Source organism: Triturus cristatus, chromosome 2_1, assembly GCF_964204655.1.
Source record: "Triturus cristatus chromosome 2_1, aTriCri1.1, whole genome shotgun sequence".
Classification (NCBI taxonomy): domain Eukaryota; kingdom Metazoa; phylum Chordata; class Amphibia; order Caudata; family Salamandridae; genus Triturus; species Triturus cristatus.
In genome coordinates this window covers 902721337-902735173 of record NC_140581.1, presented here as the reverse complement: position 1 = coordinate 902735173, position 13837 = coordinate 902721337, and the positions used below count along the sequence as shown (strand labels likewise).

General features: G+C 44.0%; 1 protein-coding gene across 1 annotated transcript in view; it reads left to right on the top strand.

Moving 5' to 3' along the window:
* KIF27 (kinesin family member 27) overlaps positions 1–13837 on the top strand; it is a 551081-nt gene that overhangs the window by 412702 nt on the left and 124542 nt on the right. The window lies entirely within an intron of this gene.

Here is a 13837-nt window from a genome sequence, read left to right as displayed (position 1 = left end):
TGTGCTCCTCAAATAGTGTATGTCTAAACACTTGCATTATATGAACATTTTAGGATTGTGAGAATGGCCCTTTTCCAAATGTACCCCTGTGTAAATCTCTCTTTTGTCTACTAGCCACATGTGTGCTGTAAATATATATGTATACTAGTTTAAAGAAACATTGGCAAAGCTAATAGATCTTGGCTGTAAAATGCAGAACTGATTTCTTTGCCATTGTTTTTTAGCAATGATGTGCAAATGCATGCATCACAACATAAATGCATGCATGACCAGCAATTTTGCAATGGATTTTCTATTAAAGAAAGATGTTAAAGAAAACCCAGACCAAGACAGAAGCTCACACATATTCATACACCTGTGTGCACAGACGTATGTTGGGACTTATGCATGGTTGCTATTTTTAATTTACCATTCTAACATGGTGGAGGGTTGTATTTGAAAAGTGATTTCCAATTTCAGAAAGAGTGTGAAGGAATTAGCCTGGTAGTACTTTGCAGGTGATAGGCTGTTGTGAAAAAAAAGAAAAGGAGCGTGTAAATGTCCATCTTTGATTTGTCTTTCCAAAATTCAAGCAATAATACTATTAATTCCTTAATTATCATCAGTCCATTAACAAAATAATCACTTGGGAGTCTTGTGTTTCTTAATAGATCCAAAACATTTTTTTCAATCAATGCTTTTCATCAAAAGCGATCAACGCAGCCAAGCCAACGCGTTTCGTCTATACGGACATCATCAATGAGAACAGGATATGAAAAATTTATGTTAATTGTGCTGCACCTTGATAGACACAGCAGCGAATTAACAGAGTCTTTTGACTGAATCATGATATTGAGCCCTGCAGATGTCCGTAGGGATGAAACGCGTTGGCTGGGCTGCGTTGACTGCTTCTGATGAAAAGCATTGATTAAATAAAAAATGTTGGATCCATTAAGAAACACAAGACGCCCAAGTGATTATTTTTTGAATGGACTGATAATAATTAAGGAATGAATCGTATTATTCTTTGAATTTTGGAAAGACAAATCAAGGATGGACTTTTAAACGCTCCTTTTCTTCTAATATTGGATTTTGCATGAACGTGACCCTTGGGCAATGTGACCACTTAAAGTTGAGCGTGAGAGTATGCTAATAGAATTGTCCTGATATTGCATCAGTGCACCCTTGTTCTGAGCCACACTGCCTGTTGCAGAATTTTGGTGTGAAAAAAAGAAATACAAAAAATATTTGCCAAAGGGAGCGATGCGGGAAGGGAGAAAAACAAGAGCACCTGGGGTGAGAGCAGAACAACAGTACACATGCACTCCCATGAAGTTCTCACTGCAATGTCCCCTCAAGACAGTAGTCAGAGGATATAACTGATCCCGTCAGAACACTGTGAGACTGATATGATCCTCCTTGGTACAAACACAAGAACAGGTAGTAAAGACATTGAAGAGGTGACAACTGTGATGGTCACAGAGCCATCCATTCAAGAACAAGGGGCTGATTCAAAATCACTGTAAGCATAGATTATGTATTGGAAATAACTTGTCTGCCAATAGACCATAAAAGCTATCTGTGGCATAGCCCACAAGTTGTTGACCAGGTTTTGATCAAACCACAGCCAGATTAATTATTGTTTGGTGTATCATGTAGCAATGGAGGATGTATTCTTTAGGTTTCAGAGCTCAGTTATTTTCTCTGTAGCATGGCCCTCCTTTGGCCAGTGTGCCCTTTGCCTGTTGTTTGTTGTCTTATGGAGGGATTTGTTGCCATCTTTGTTTTGGCAATAATTACTTGTTGCAGCCATGTTTTTAGATTTCTTTCCTGCTTGAAGGTATCTTCACAAACCTAGATAGATGGGTAACAAAGCATCGTATTTTACACAGAGGAGTATAATAACAGTACGCCAAGTAATACAAATGGTGATGTGGACAAAACTTTTAAACCTTTTAAAGATAAGGCTAGATACTGCCTACTGCTGTACATGTATGCCAAAGGAGCGGAATAATGGTTGATACAGCAATCTAAATCACTAGCTCAAACTCTGTGGACCCTGTTGAATGGAGCAAGCCTAACCCTTGCTTCGAAAGGAAAAAAATATCCAGATAGGTGAGACCTATACATCTGATGCCTCGAGACTACAATGACAATGGTCCAGAGGAGACACTGTACCTCTTGTTAACTATCTTCACTTGCATTTTGTTGGCATAACTACGTCTATGCCATCAAGAAAATTAGACATGGTCCTCCTTTTAGAGATCCATTTAAGTCATGTGATATTAGAAATGTCGGCTTATATGCTGCTATAACGTTTCTCTAACTGAACTTAGTGCCCATTTACCATTTTCTGTTTCAACTAGGCTTATTCAGGTTCCTAACAGTTCAGCAACTTGCGTACCTATTGTACTTCAAGTTTAAAAAGGATCTGAACAAATTAGTGACCATTATCCCCTTTGCCTCCCATACTGTTACAACTTCCATACTTCTGTATCTGTTGCTGATGTGTTTATTGGATGTTTTTGTTACTATTTCTGTTTGACCCTCACCCTTTCAGGTTCACTACTCAAGGAATTTGATATTATTTCTAGTTCTTCAGGACTAATAAAATTGGCTTGGTGTTTTTCCATGTAAGTTTTTTAAAAACCTCTGTTGCCACAACATTAAACCGAAACTACAGGTCTTCAGCTGAGTTCCACTTTTTCTTTAACCTTTGGTACATAGAAAGATCAGCACGGCTTGCAGGTCAGTCACCAAATGAAGTCATGTGGGCTTTGTCTCTCCATTAAGGTAGTATAAAGGTAGATTGTGTGATTGTTGGGACATTGTCTTTCTCATTGATACTCATAACCGCACATTCGTCACTTTTAGAATATCCACAAGCGCCAGACTAGATTCAGAAAATTTATAAAGATTTCTATGCACCAGTAGATGGCACCACGCTGCTCCGCACTGACTTTGTTCGGCCCCGAAAGTTACAATGGAACTCAAGAAAGAGCCACCCTTGGGCATCAATGTTAATTTCTCTCTTTCTATACCTTTGTACTTAGATCCGGAGATAGCTCCAAACTTTTTCTCCTCAGTTGACAAGTTTTTTCTTCAAAATTCCTGTTTTCTAGTGTGCAAGGGGACATGTCCCCTCCTCAAATTACAGGGGTTAAAACTTCTAGGGACTGTCGCAAACATCTGTATGTGACAGAATCCAGTGAGTCATGTTTCTGGTGTTTTTGGTATGGGTCGCAATTCCCATTTGTGTGACAATTGTGTCCTTGTGAATCCTATCCGAGAACGAAAAGCCAAGCGGTTTGTTGACGAACACCAAAAGATGTCTCTTAAGTCCCTCTCCTGCTTGAAGTCAAGGGGTATGGACCCTTTACCACTCTCGAAACATTACCATGACAGGTCATCATCGCAGTCTTTGGGTAAGTCGAAGTAGAAGAGGAAGCATAAGGAGTCCAAGCGAGACTATTCCCCATCCCTCCACTCTCTCCGTGAGAAGTCACAAGGACGTCAAAGTACCATCAGGTCTTGCCCCTGGTCTCCTGCTTTGGAGCCGATTCTGCAGCTGATTATGGTGCACGCTGAATTTCCAGGTTCATCAACAAAGTCACAACATATTGAGGCTTTCAAAGATGCCATGTTGTAAATCTTAGGCAACATTCTAGATCCCTCTGGAGAACCTTTGTGCCTCAAGGATCCACGGAGGCCCCCAGTCTGGGTACCACTGGTGGGTCTGCCCTCAGCACTGTATGTGCCTCCTGAACTCACCTTGGATTCCAATCCGACATCAGAGTCGACTTCAAATCCAGCACCAAGCTCTCACTGGTCCCTGTGGTATCAATGCAAGGCCCAATGCCACAGACACTGGAGGAGGCCCAGTTCCTGTAATCCTATTCGACTACCAGTCAAATTCATCTCAGCCCTGACTGAGGTCATATTCCGAAGCTATTCTGACAAACCCAGTCTCAGTTCAATTCGACTCAGACAGAAGCATGTCTTTGCCTCTGAGCCACACCCAGGCGCTTTTCCAACTTTTTATTTCTGACTCTAATCAGAGCCAACCAGCCTTTCAAAATGATAATGAAGATGAGGGGAATTATCATCCTCGACACTATGGTCTTGATAATTTATTTATTCATGGACTTGCAAGAGGCTAGTGATTTGGATACTTCCCCGGACACTGCATTATGTTCTCAAGAGAAGAGAAAGCCTCCTTTGCCGTTGTTATGGGACAAGCAGTGGAAGACTTAAATCTAGAGCGTCCAACTATGGAAGTCAAAACTAATGTATTAACGGAAGTTCTGCAACCCAGACAAAGTTCCTCTGAGCCCTTATTCCCATTTAATGAAGTTCTGACTGACACTCTAATGGGCACCCGGTTAAAGCCTTATTCGTGTGCACTAGTGAGCAGGCAGTTTACCAGAAGCCACGGGCAAGTGATAGGTGACCCTGACTTCTTGACGTAGCACCCTGTGCCAGAAGGTGTGGTGGTTTACGCTTCCATCAATAAAGTGAACCCCAATTCATTCCCCACAACTCTGCCAGACAGAGTTGAACCAGATAAAGTCATATGGGAAACAGATATTTTTCTCTGCTGCTCTTGCCTTCAGGTCAGTTAATACCAGTGTTTTGCTGGGGAGAGATACCCATTCCTTAGGGACATTTTTTTAACAAAACTCTTTTATTTTTCAATAATGGTTTACATACATAAGTATAAGGATATATATCATAGACATCGTGACTGCCTTCTGGCAGTTAAGTAAGTGCTCTTTCAAGAAAGTACAATCTCCGTTGACAAAGTTGGTTTGATTTGTTACCTCTCATTTAGTTAGACAAGCACAGTCTTATCATTTAACATGAATTTGACTGGGCTGATTATTCTCTTGTTGGTCTCTTGTTGGTCTAGTCACGGTCCGTCTACGCTTGTATTGTAACCATTGTTTAAACAAGATTTTGAATTTCTCGCAAGGGTCCCAAACCTTTTTGAATTTCTGCTTGCAATCTCTTCAACCTGCATTTACTAGTCTATAGTGTGGATCTATTGCGAACTTTGCATATGTCGGCACTCCCCAAAGTCTAACCACATCCCTTTTGGCCACTGTGAGGGCGGTATTACAGAATGGAAGGGTATTTCTCTGTATTGTTGGTTCTCTCCATGTCCCCAAACAAACTACATGTTTATTCATATCCCATCCTGAACCAATGGCTCTTACCTTAGATATTCCCACAATGTATGCACTAATGTGCCTATTTGGTTGTACCCTCATAGGCATCTATCTGCTTCTATCCTTTATGGGACATGGTTCGCGAGGTCTTGCCAGTAGTCCCCGAAGAATTTTGGTCTAATCTTGCTCAAACTATTGAGGATGGTCTGGATGCTCCAAAATATATATGTGCTTATTTAGATGTTGGCTGTCCTGGGACTGCCATACAGGTGGATGCCGGTCCCACCGGCGCCATTGCGTCGGGCTTCCCACCCAATCAGGATGATGGTGGTGGGACCACAACAAAACTGCCACCGCTGCCAGGATCCTGCCGCGGTGGGAAAAGCAGGCGGGCATTGTAGCGGTGCTGATGCCGGCACTGTCGTGCAGATTCCAACCTGCCTTTTCTTCAAGCATTTCATGGCGGGATCCTGCCATTGAATGCTTGGTGGAAAGGCATGTAAAGGGGCCCCAACAAGGACCCCAGGCACGTCCGCCCATGGGGTCGTGCGTGCACTGTGTGATATGCATGACATGGTGCATGCCACAACATGCACCGACATGCTGGAGGTGCTGTCATGGTGGCGGGATGCTCTTTAGGCTCTCCTATCAGCCAAACATTCCCACCGCCATGACACCGCCGCACCACCCACCCTCGATTACTATGGTGACATTTAGGCCTCACTGATGGTAGATGCCATTCAAAGGATCTCCCCTATTTATTGAGAAGGCTGATTCCCATGAGATCGCTGCATGTTTTTCAGCCAATCTTTTACAGAGTTTGGGAGGGAAAAGTCCTCTGCATGGCAAGGGATGTGTACCCCTTCCCTGATTGCCCAACTTTATTGTTGTCTGGAGCTCTAACGCTGATTTTTTGTCATAGGCGAACACGAATCATGCGTGTTCCCCACGATATATGTCTTATGGTCTTGTTGGACCGTGAGGGGTTCCCAAAGCGCTACTGTCATAGTAGTGGAAGGCCACCATCTTCACTAGGAGTTAAGCAGCACGTGCGTGGTGATGGCAGCATACTGTGTAGTGATCAGTAGTAGTGAAAAGGACCTTTTTTAGCCTATGTCACTGGAGTGAGGCCTATAGGCTCACTCACCTTTGTTAACATTCTGCTGCTGTGTGCTTAAATCAACTCTTGGCCTACATCAGATAGATGTGGATTGCTGCACAGCGCGGGAGTACTGACACTGTGCTGGTTGTATGTGTGCCTGGGAAGGGTACAGTACAGGGTAAGAGCAGTACTGTGCAGTGCATCAGTGGTTACTGCATGTACTGGGTGTATGTATGCCTATGAGGAATACATTAAATAAGAGCTGTAGTGCTGTTCAGTGCATGTGCAATGAGACCATGTGCTGGGTGTTTGTGTGCTCGTATTGATGTACAATACATGAAGGGTGAAGTGTTGTTCAGCGCACACATGGTGAGTGTGTGTGCTTGCAGTGTGTGTAATTGTAAATAAAACACCCTGGTTGAATACGGAAAAGCTTCAGTGATGAACAGTGTGCGCAGTCTGAGTGTGTGTACTGAGTGCATGTGTACATGTAAGGATACAATGCACAGAGGTGACAGTGCTGGACCCAAAGTGTGCTGTGGATGTATACTGAGAGAGTGTACCTGCAAAGGTACATTGTATGGAGGACCCTGTGTTCCATTTTAGATAGCCCAGGTCTGTCTGATGAAGACATGAGGAGAAGAGGAATCCCTCCAGAGAGATTTGTGTATTACTGCATTCATGTGAACTGGTTGGGGCACACATTAAAGGAATAAAGGAAGAGGCTTCCTTTACACTTCAAAAGACTGCTCTTAGATTCAGTGGTAGATCACAAGGAAAGGGCCTGGACACATATCAGGAAGGGAGATGGGGATGATAAGGGAATCATAAAGAGTATGGCTGGGGTTCTGGGATTAACCTTTTGATGCACATATCACTGTGGCTGACATCCAGGTGTAAACTCTGGTCACTCACATGAAGTGTGCTGTGGGACAATCTTGCCTGCTGTAACAGACTGTCTTTCATGAGGACAAAAGAAAGTGGCCTCTTCAAAAGGAGCAGAAGCTCAACATAAAACTTCAACAACTCAGACTCTAAATTACATTTTGGTGTCTGGAAATGGACTATAAGAAGGGATGGTTGAGACCCCAAAATGTGTCATCTGCCAAGCAGCCAGGTGGTCTGCATGAGAAGGGGAAGCTCTGCAAGACTTCTGTCTGTGACCTGGACTGGGAGTCAAGGCCTTCTAGTCTCCCTGCTAGATGAGGGACATTACCCAGAGCACCAAGATCATTTCCCCTGGATCCTGTATCACCAGCTCCTGCCAAGACCAGTGCACCCTGTGAGGAGGAGGAGAGCATTGGAGGGTGCGAGGTCCAGTGGTGAGCCCTGCAAGAGGATTCCTTGAGTGAGGTGTGAGGCTGTGCACAGATCGGATCGTCGAGAACAAAGTCCTGGGCACACGTAATGAGGATATAACACTGGTAGAAATGTCTTGTATTGTATTCTAGTGGTCGACACCTGTGGATTTGAAAGTTTTTAATGATGCAACAACAAAGAAATGACCAGCCGACACGTGTTTCGTCACAAAGTGGGAAGTTTCCTGTGACTCTTCAGGGCTGTGTGGCGGTGTGGGTGAACGACAGAATCACAGGGCCAGTGGAGGAATCAGACCGGCCATGGGGTCCGATGGACCATGCGGTCAACGTCAAGGATCAAGTGTGGGGGGCGGCTTTGGATAATGTGATGCCCAATCAATCAGGAGCACCTTCTAAGGGTTCGAGACACGTCTCAATGTGACGTGGAGGGAAAATGGTGAAGTCCCTGGTGGGGTAGTGACGCTTTGGGGCGGTGTATTCTGCTGGAGTTCAAGTTCGGGGAGGATGCAGTCGGGCGGGTACGCCGTATGGACAGAGGTGCAAGACGCCAGAAAGGACCGTGTGCATGAAGTCCAGTGTCTGGGACGGGCGGAGGGCGGGTACGCCGGCCTCCTTGAGTCAGTCGAAGACTTGAAACAAACACTGGGTCCGTGGCCAAATCCCTGACTCGACTGACTCAAAAGCAGAATTGAGAGAAGTGCTTATTCAAGAAGCATCCAAGGGAAGGGAAGGGAAGTGAAGCTAGAACTGTCGACGTGAGGTGCTACAATACCTTGAGTGCAGCCCCAAAGCAAATTCTTCCAAAAAGGTTGAGGGGCAGCTAATCTACATCAGGAGACAGATCCACACAGTACAATAAGGTAAACTGCATCTTAGCAAGAGTAGGCGCACTTTTCCATGAGGGAGGCAAAAAGGGAGACACCCTCTTCACTAACAAACTCTGACCCAGGAGGGAGTAGAAGTGCATCAGGGAAATCAGAAATGATAGAGGGGAAATTCAACAGGCAGGGAAACTCCAAGTATTGTACACACATTATAAAGAGCTATATGGAGAGGCCCCAATGCTTTGGCCATAAACACATGCTAACACTCAGTCAACATCCTCACAGTGCCCACTCCATAAGAGTGAGGACACTTAAATGATCCCATAGCATTATCTGAGGACCTCACAGCCATTAAAAGCCTCAAGATAGGCAAATCCCCAAGTCCACTCCATTATTTCCCAAAACATTTGCATCCCTGCTTGCCCCAGCGTTTTAGTGATTTCCCTTCTGGGCCCACTTTGGTTCTCCCTTAATTTTGCGTCTTAGATGTTTTAGGCTATCTCTGCCACACATAACACATTTGTTTTTGTGACATTATTTTAGGAATACGCTGTACATGTTGTTAGTTATTCTTCTAGGGAGTCAGACTGCACATTTTGTACATAGGGAACAGTTTTCTTTTGCACGATCAGCAACAGCTCCTAACATTTTAGACATAACACTGTTGCACAGCTGCAGCTTTCTAACACAGTAGTTTTATCATATGAACTGTGACGCATCCCCTTGGGGGCAGAGAGAAGAATTCCGGCAGAGAGACCTGTCCTGGAACGAACGCACGCAGAGCTTGACATGCAGACTTGCGTAATCTCAGTTTACACTCATGATGCGGACCACCTGACTATATACATCAGGTATGGTATCTGTTGCCAATCACAGTAAGGGTAGGCCTAGACAGATAAATAATTTGCCATGGTTGGGATGTTTATTTTATACAGCCATATAGTAATGCTAATTATGTGTTTAGTTTCATCTGTCTAGTGATCACAGCACATTTGCTTCATAATAGACTATGATAGTTGCAATAAATGTGTTGTAAACATTCTTTGTGTCTTTCATTTGTTTACTAAGGGCATGCATGCATGAGTGAGAGATGAAAGGTGATGATCTGTTTCCACGGTTATCTTGGGGACAAGAGTGTCCTATTTCTAGGTTTCCAAAATCACCTACTATTCTGGGAAGGTTAGGAGTTCACTGTGAGCCAGCCAGGATTTGGGCCAACAGATACTGACGTTGTAGAGAGACTCAGTCCATACATTCTGAAGTCCTGTCATCCCAAGGCACAGTTCTGCTTTACCAGCAGAATCTGTGACAATGCTAACTGAAGTGTACAGAACCTGGATCAAATGAGAGGCCTAACCTGCTCAAATGCTGAAGCAATATCTCTGTTAGCTAAACCAGTGAGGGACACCTCTCACTGTTCTTTCTATCGGCCGGTCTTCCTGTTGGACCTTGATGCCAAAATCTTTACACGTATACTAGCAAATCACCTAGAAGTGGTACTACCTCTGCTGATTCACGACGATCAGATGGCATTTATTTCCCCTATGTCAGCTATCGATAACACCAAAAAGTCTCTGTTTCTAATAAACCTTGCACTGAAGCAACACAAAGAGACAGTACTACTATTTCTGGATGCAGAGAAGGTATTCAACGTAGTGGATTGATGTATGATTATGGCGGCACAGTAGAGCAAGACTCTGTACTAGATTCAGAGGCTGAGTAGGCTCACTATATGCCTCACCTTCGGGAAGAATAAGAATACATGTCAAATCATCCTGACGGTGACAATAGAAAGGGTACAAAGCGGTGGTGTGCACTCTCTCCAATGCACTTTGCTCTATACTTACAACCCCTCCTGCAATGAATAAGAGAGCACCCATGCATCATCGGCATAGACTTCCACCAAGGTACATTCAAGAAATCTGCTTTTGCTGGTTACATTATGCTATTCCTCACCACACCCTGATAATCTCTGTGGCTGCTGGTGCCATTCCTAGGGGGAGTACAGAGATCTTGCAGGCCTTTTAAATCAACTTACACAAATAAGAGGATTTTTTTGTCAGGATGGACTCTGTGTCAAACACCACAAAATGAGACCCCTTTTAGATGGTATGGCATCCCAAAAGTAGAAAGCCACATATAAGGAAAGTAGGATTCAAGATCTCGTACAATCTTTGAGAATTCCTTCAAACCCTCACATCCACAAGGCACTTAGTATCTGGTATTTATGCATTACTCAAAATGAAGCAGCCCCAATTGAATTTCGCATATCAAGAAATATTGGGGAAAGAGCTCAAAACTTCTCTCTCTCCCAAACACTGGGATGACATCTTCACACGCACAAACAATTTTGCTAATCATGCCCATGGACTAGAAACGCTAAACAAAATTGTGTGCAAATGGCATTCTACACCAGCACGCCTACACATGATAGATAAGACACATTTGACACACTGCTGGAAGCACTGCGGGAAGGAAGACAGACTACTACATATACTATGGGCATGCCTGAACCTGAGGAATTCTTGGATGATATCCTGCTCATCATATCCCAAACTGAGGGGGAAATGGTGACAAATGACTAAGGATCTATAACCGTAAGTGCTCAACAGTGTCTGTCTACCCATTATCGCCTACCATAGGTAAGCATATTTCTCACTTGCTCCTTGTTGCCAAACAAATAATACTGAGCCGATGGGGCAACCCAATATCACCGACAATGGAATTATGGCTCTAGCTCCTTTGTCACCTACTGGCACATGAGAAAGTGGCATACGATCTCAAAGGGGAAGCACTTAGATTTATTCAAATGTGGGACCCAGTGCTGGAACACCTGAATGATGACAATAGTGGTCTGCATTGCCCAATTAGATTCCATGCTCTGGGACAGTTAGACAACGAGAAATAAGTGTTAGCAAAGAAATAGGCACATCATGAAGAAGGAATGGAGGAGGACGATCACCTCAACTTCTAAAAAATGGGCACTGCGGGAGCGGAGGAAGGGATTAGTAGGGAGGGGAACCAGACTTTTGAGGTAGATGGTTGGTATTGTTCAAAACGGGAATGGCTACCTGAGGTTATGCATTATGTTAGACATGTCAGCCTTAGGGTGGTCTTCCCCCAAACCGTTGCCTACTTCCCTCCAATTTTGTTGGAGTTTTGTTTTTCTTGGCCTTAGGACTCAGTTTACCACTGCTGACCAATACTAAGGTGCTCACTTCCGTAAACATGGTTTGATTGGCATATACCTAACATATACCTAATTGGCATATTTAATTTACTTATACGTTCCTTATAGAGTGTTATACCATATAACCAGGGCCTGTAAATGAAAGGCTAGCAATGGGCCTGCAGCACTTATTGTGCCACTCACTTAAGTTGCCCTAAAAAAACACGTCTCAGGACTGCCTGTCAGAGTGCCATGTCAACTTGGCATTTAAACCCCCTTGCCAAGCCTTAAACTCCCTTTTTATTACATATAAGTCAACCCTAAGGTAGGCCCTAGGTAGCCCATAGGCCCAGGTGCTGTGCAGTTAAAAGGTTGGACATGTACTTTTAAGTTTTATATGTACAGATAGTGAAAAACTCCCTAATTTGTTTTTTACTACTGTGAGGCCTACCCTTCCCATAGAGTAACATTGGGGATTCCTTGTTTCATTTTAAAAGCTATAATTCCTAATTGAGAAAGGTAGCTATATCTTGTTTGGTACCTATGAAATTGTAATCATACACTATCTTTAATGGTAAAGTCGTAATTTTCATTACATTTTTGAAAATTCCACTTTTACAAAGTTGACATTTTTCTCCGCTTAGCCTTTTGATACTGCAGCCTGTCTTGGGTCACATGACAGGGTATATCTCACAGTTAGACTTTGTAAATTCCTTTCAGACAGTCACATAATTGAGGCATTAGGTGTGCCTGAATGGGCTATCTGCTGGCAGGATGAGGGGGCAGAGCTGAACACAGCCCAAATTACACCTTAATAGTCTGTGCTCTACCTTTACACAACGGGCCTAACAACCCTGTATTGTCACTGCAGCCAGCTTAGAGCCTGGGCAGGGGAGTCAGGAAATACCAACCACTTTAAAGAACCTTTCCAGAAATGTCTCCCACGTTCCAGAGGAAGTGCACCAGGGTTTCAAAATAGGACCTTCAAACCAACTCTTCAGTTCACTACTGGACATGCAGAAGGACTCTCAGAGGACTGGCTGCTGCTGTGCACTCTGCCAGACTGCTGCTGTACCTGGAAGGGTGGATTTGCTTTCTGGAACCTGCCTTGACCCTCAGAGGCTAGCCCTGCATGCACACCTGCACCAAGGACTACCAGAAGTGACTCCAAGGGCTAGTTTGCTGGCCTCCTGTTCAAAGCCACAGAGACATAGCAGGCTCTCACCATCTTGGACCTGCACCTGAACCCCCAAGAGGTGTCCCACCAGTTCTGGACCCTTTGTTGTGGTGCTAAAGGTGCCCAGATGGCCAATTTCTAAAACTGAGGACTTGGACAAAATTTGCCAAAAAGTGCTTTGAGAACCAGTGGGAGACCGGGACAAACCTGCTCGCCTATCCACCCGGGGTGCATCGCCGGTCAGATTGACTTTGCGGCTTCTCCCGCTATGTTCCTCTCCACAGCAGAAAATCTGGGTTAGCAGCCCTTCACCAAAGCTGTATCTGACTTTGTAGAACAGTCTTCAGCTACAGCACTCTGCTTTGTCCTGCTGGAGTTTTTCGGCGACTAAGTCCGAATGTAAAAATCTTTACCGCAGCTTTAACCCACGACCATCCGACGATGAGACACTCTCTTCGGACACCACCTGCGGCTATATTGTATCTTAAACTTTAAAAATTCATAACTCCGGTTCTACTGATTGGATTTTTGGCATTTTGGTGTCAAATAATTTATAAAGATTTACTTTTTCTAAATTGGTTTGGGATTTTTCTTGTGTTGTGTTGTGTTGTCACTTTATTACAGTTAAGCCTGACTGCCTTTTGTGCAAAATTACCCAGGGTTAAGCACAATTAATTTAGTGACATTTTGTGCTTCATCCTGCTAGGGTTGGTGGCAATTGCTTGACCAGGGCTAACACCCTAGTCAACCAACAACCGAATTTCTCACACATTGTCTTTCACAAATCAATTAAAACATAATTTAAGTTTCTGAGATGGGTGGAGGTATCTGGGCTTCTATGCTGCAGTTGTCAAGGCCCAATCTTGGTGATGGCACGTGCCTTACAAATGGCTACACCCAAAAGCCATTACAGGGTACAAGTTTAAGTAGTGGGCGGAGGAATGTGCCTTCTTAAATCTCTATTTTGTAGGAGGAATAATTTCCCAAAGTCCATTAGTAGGTTTCCAACTCATATTTTCATGCATAGAACAGAAACAGCCGACACGTGTTTCGCCCGTATGGCCCATCGGCCAGGGGCTTTTTCAAGGGTGAATATGTA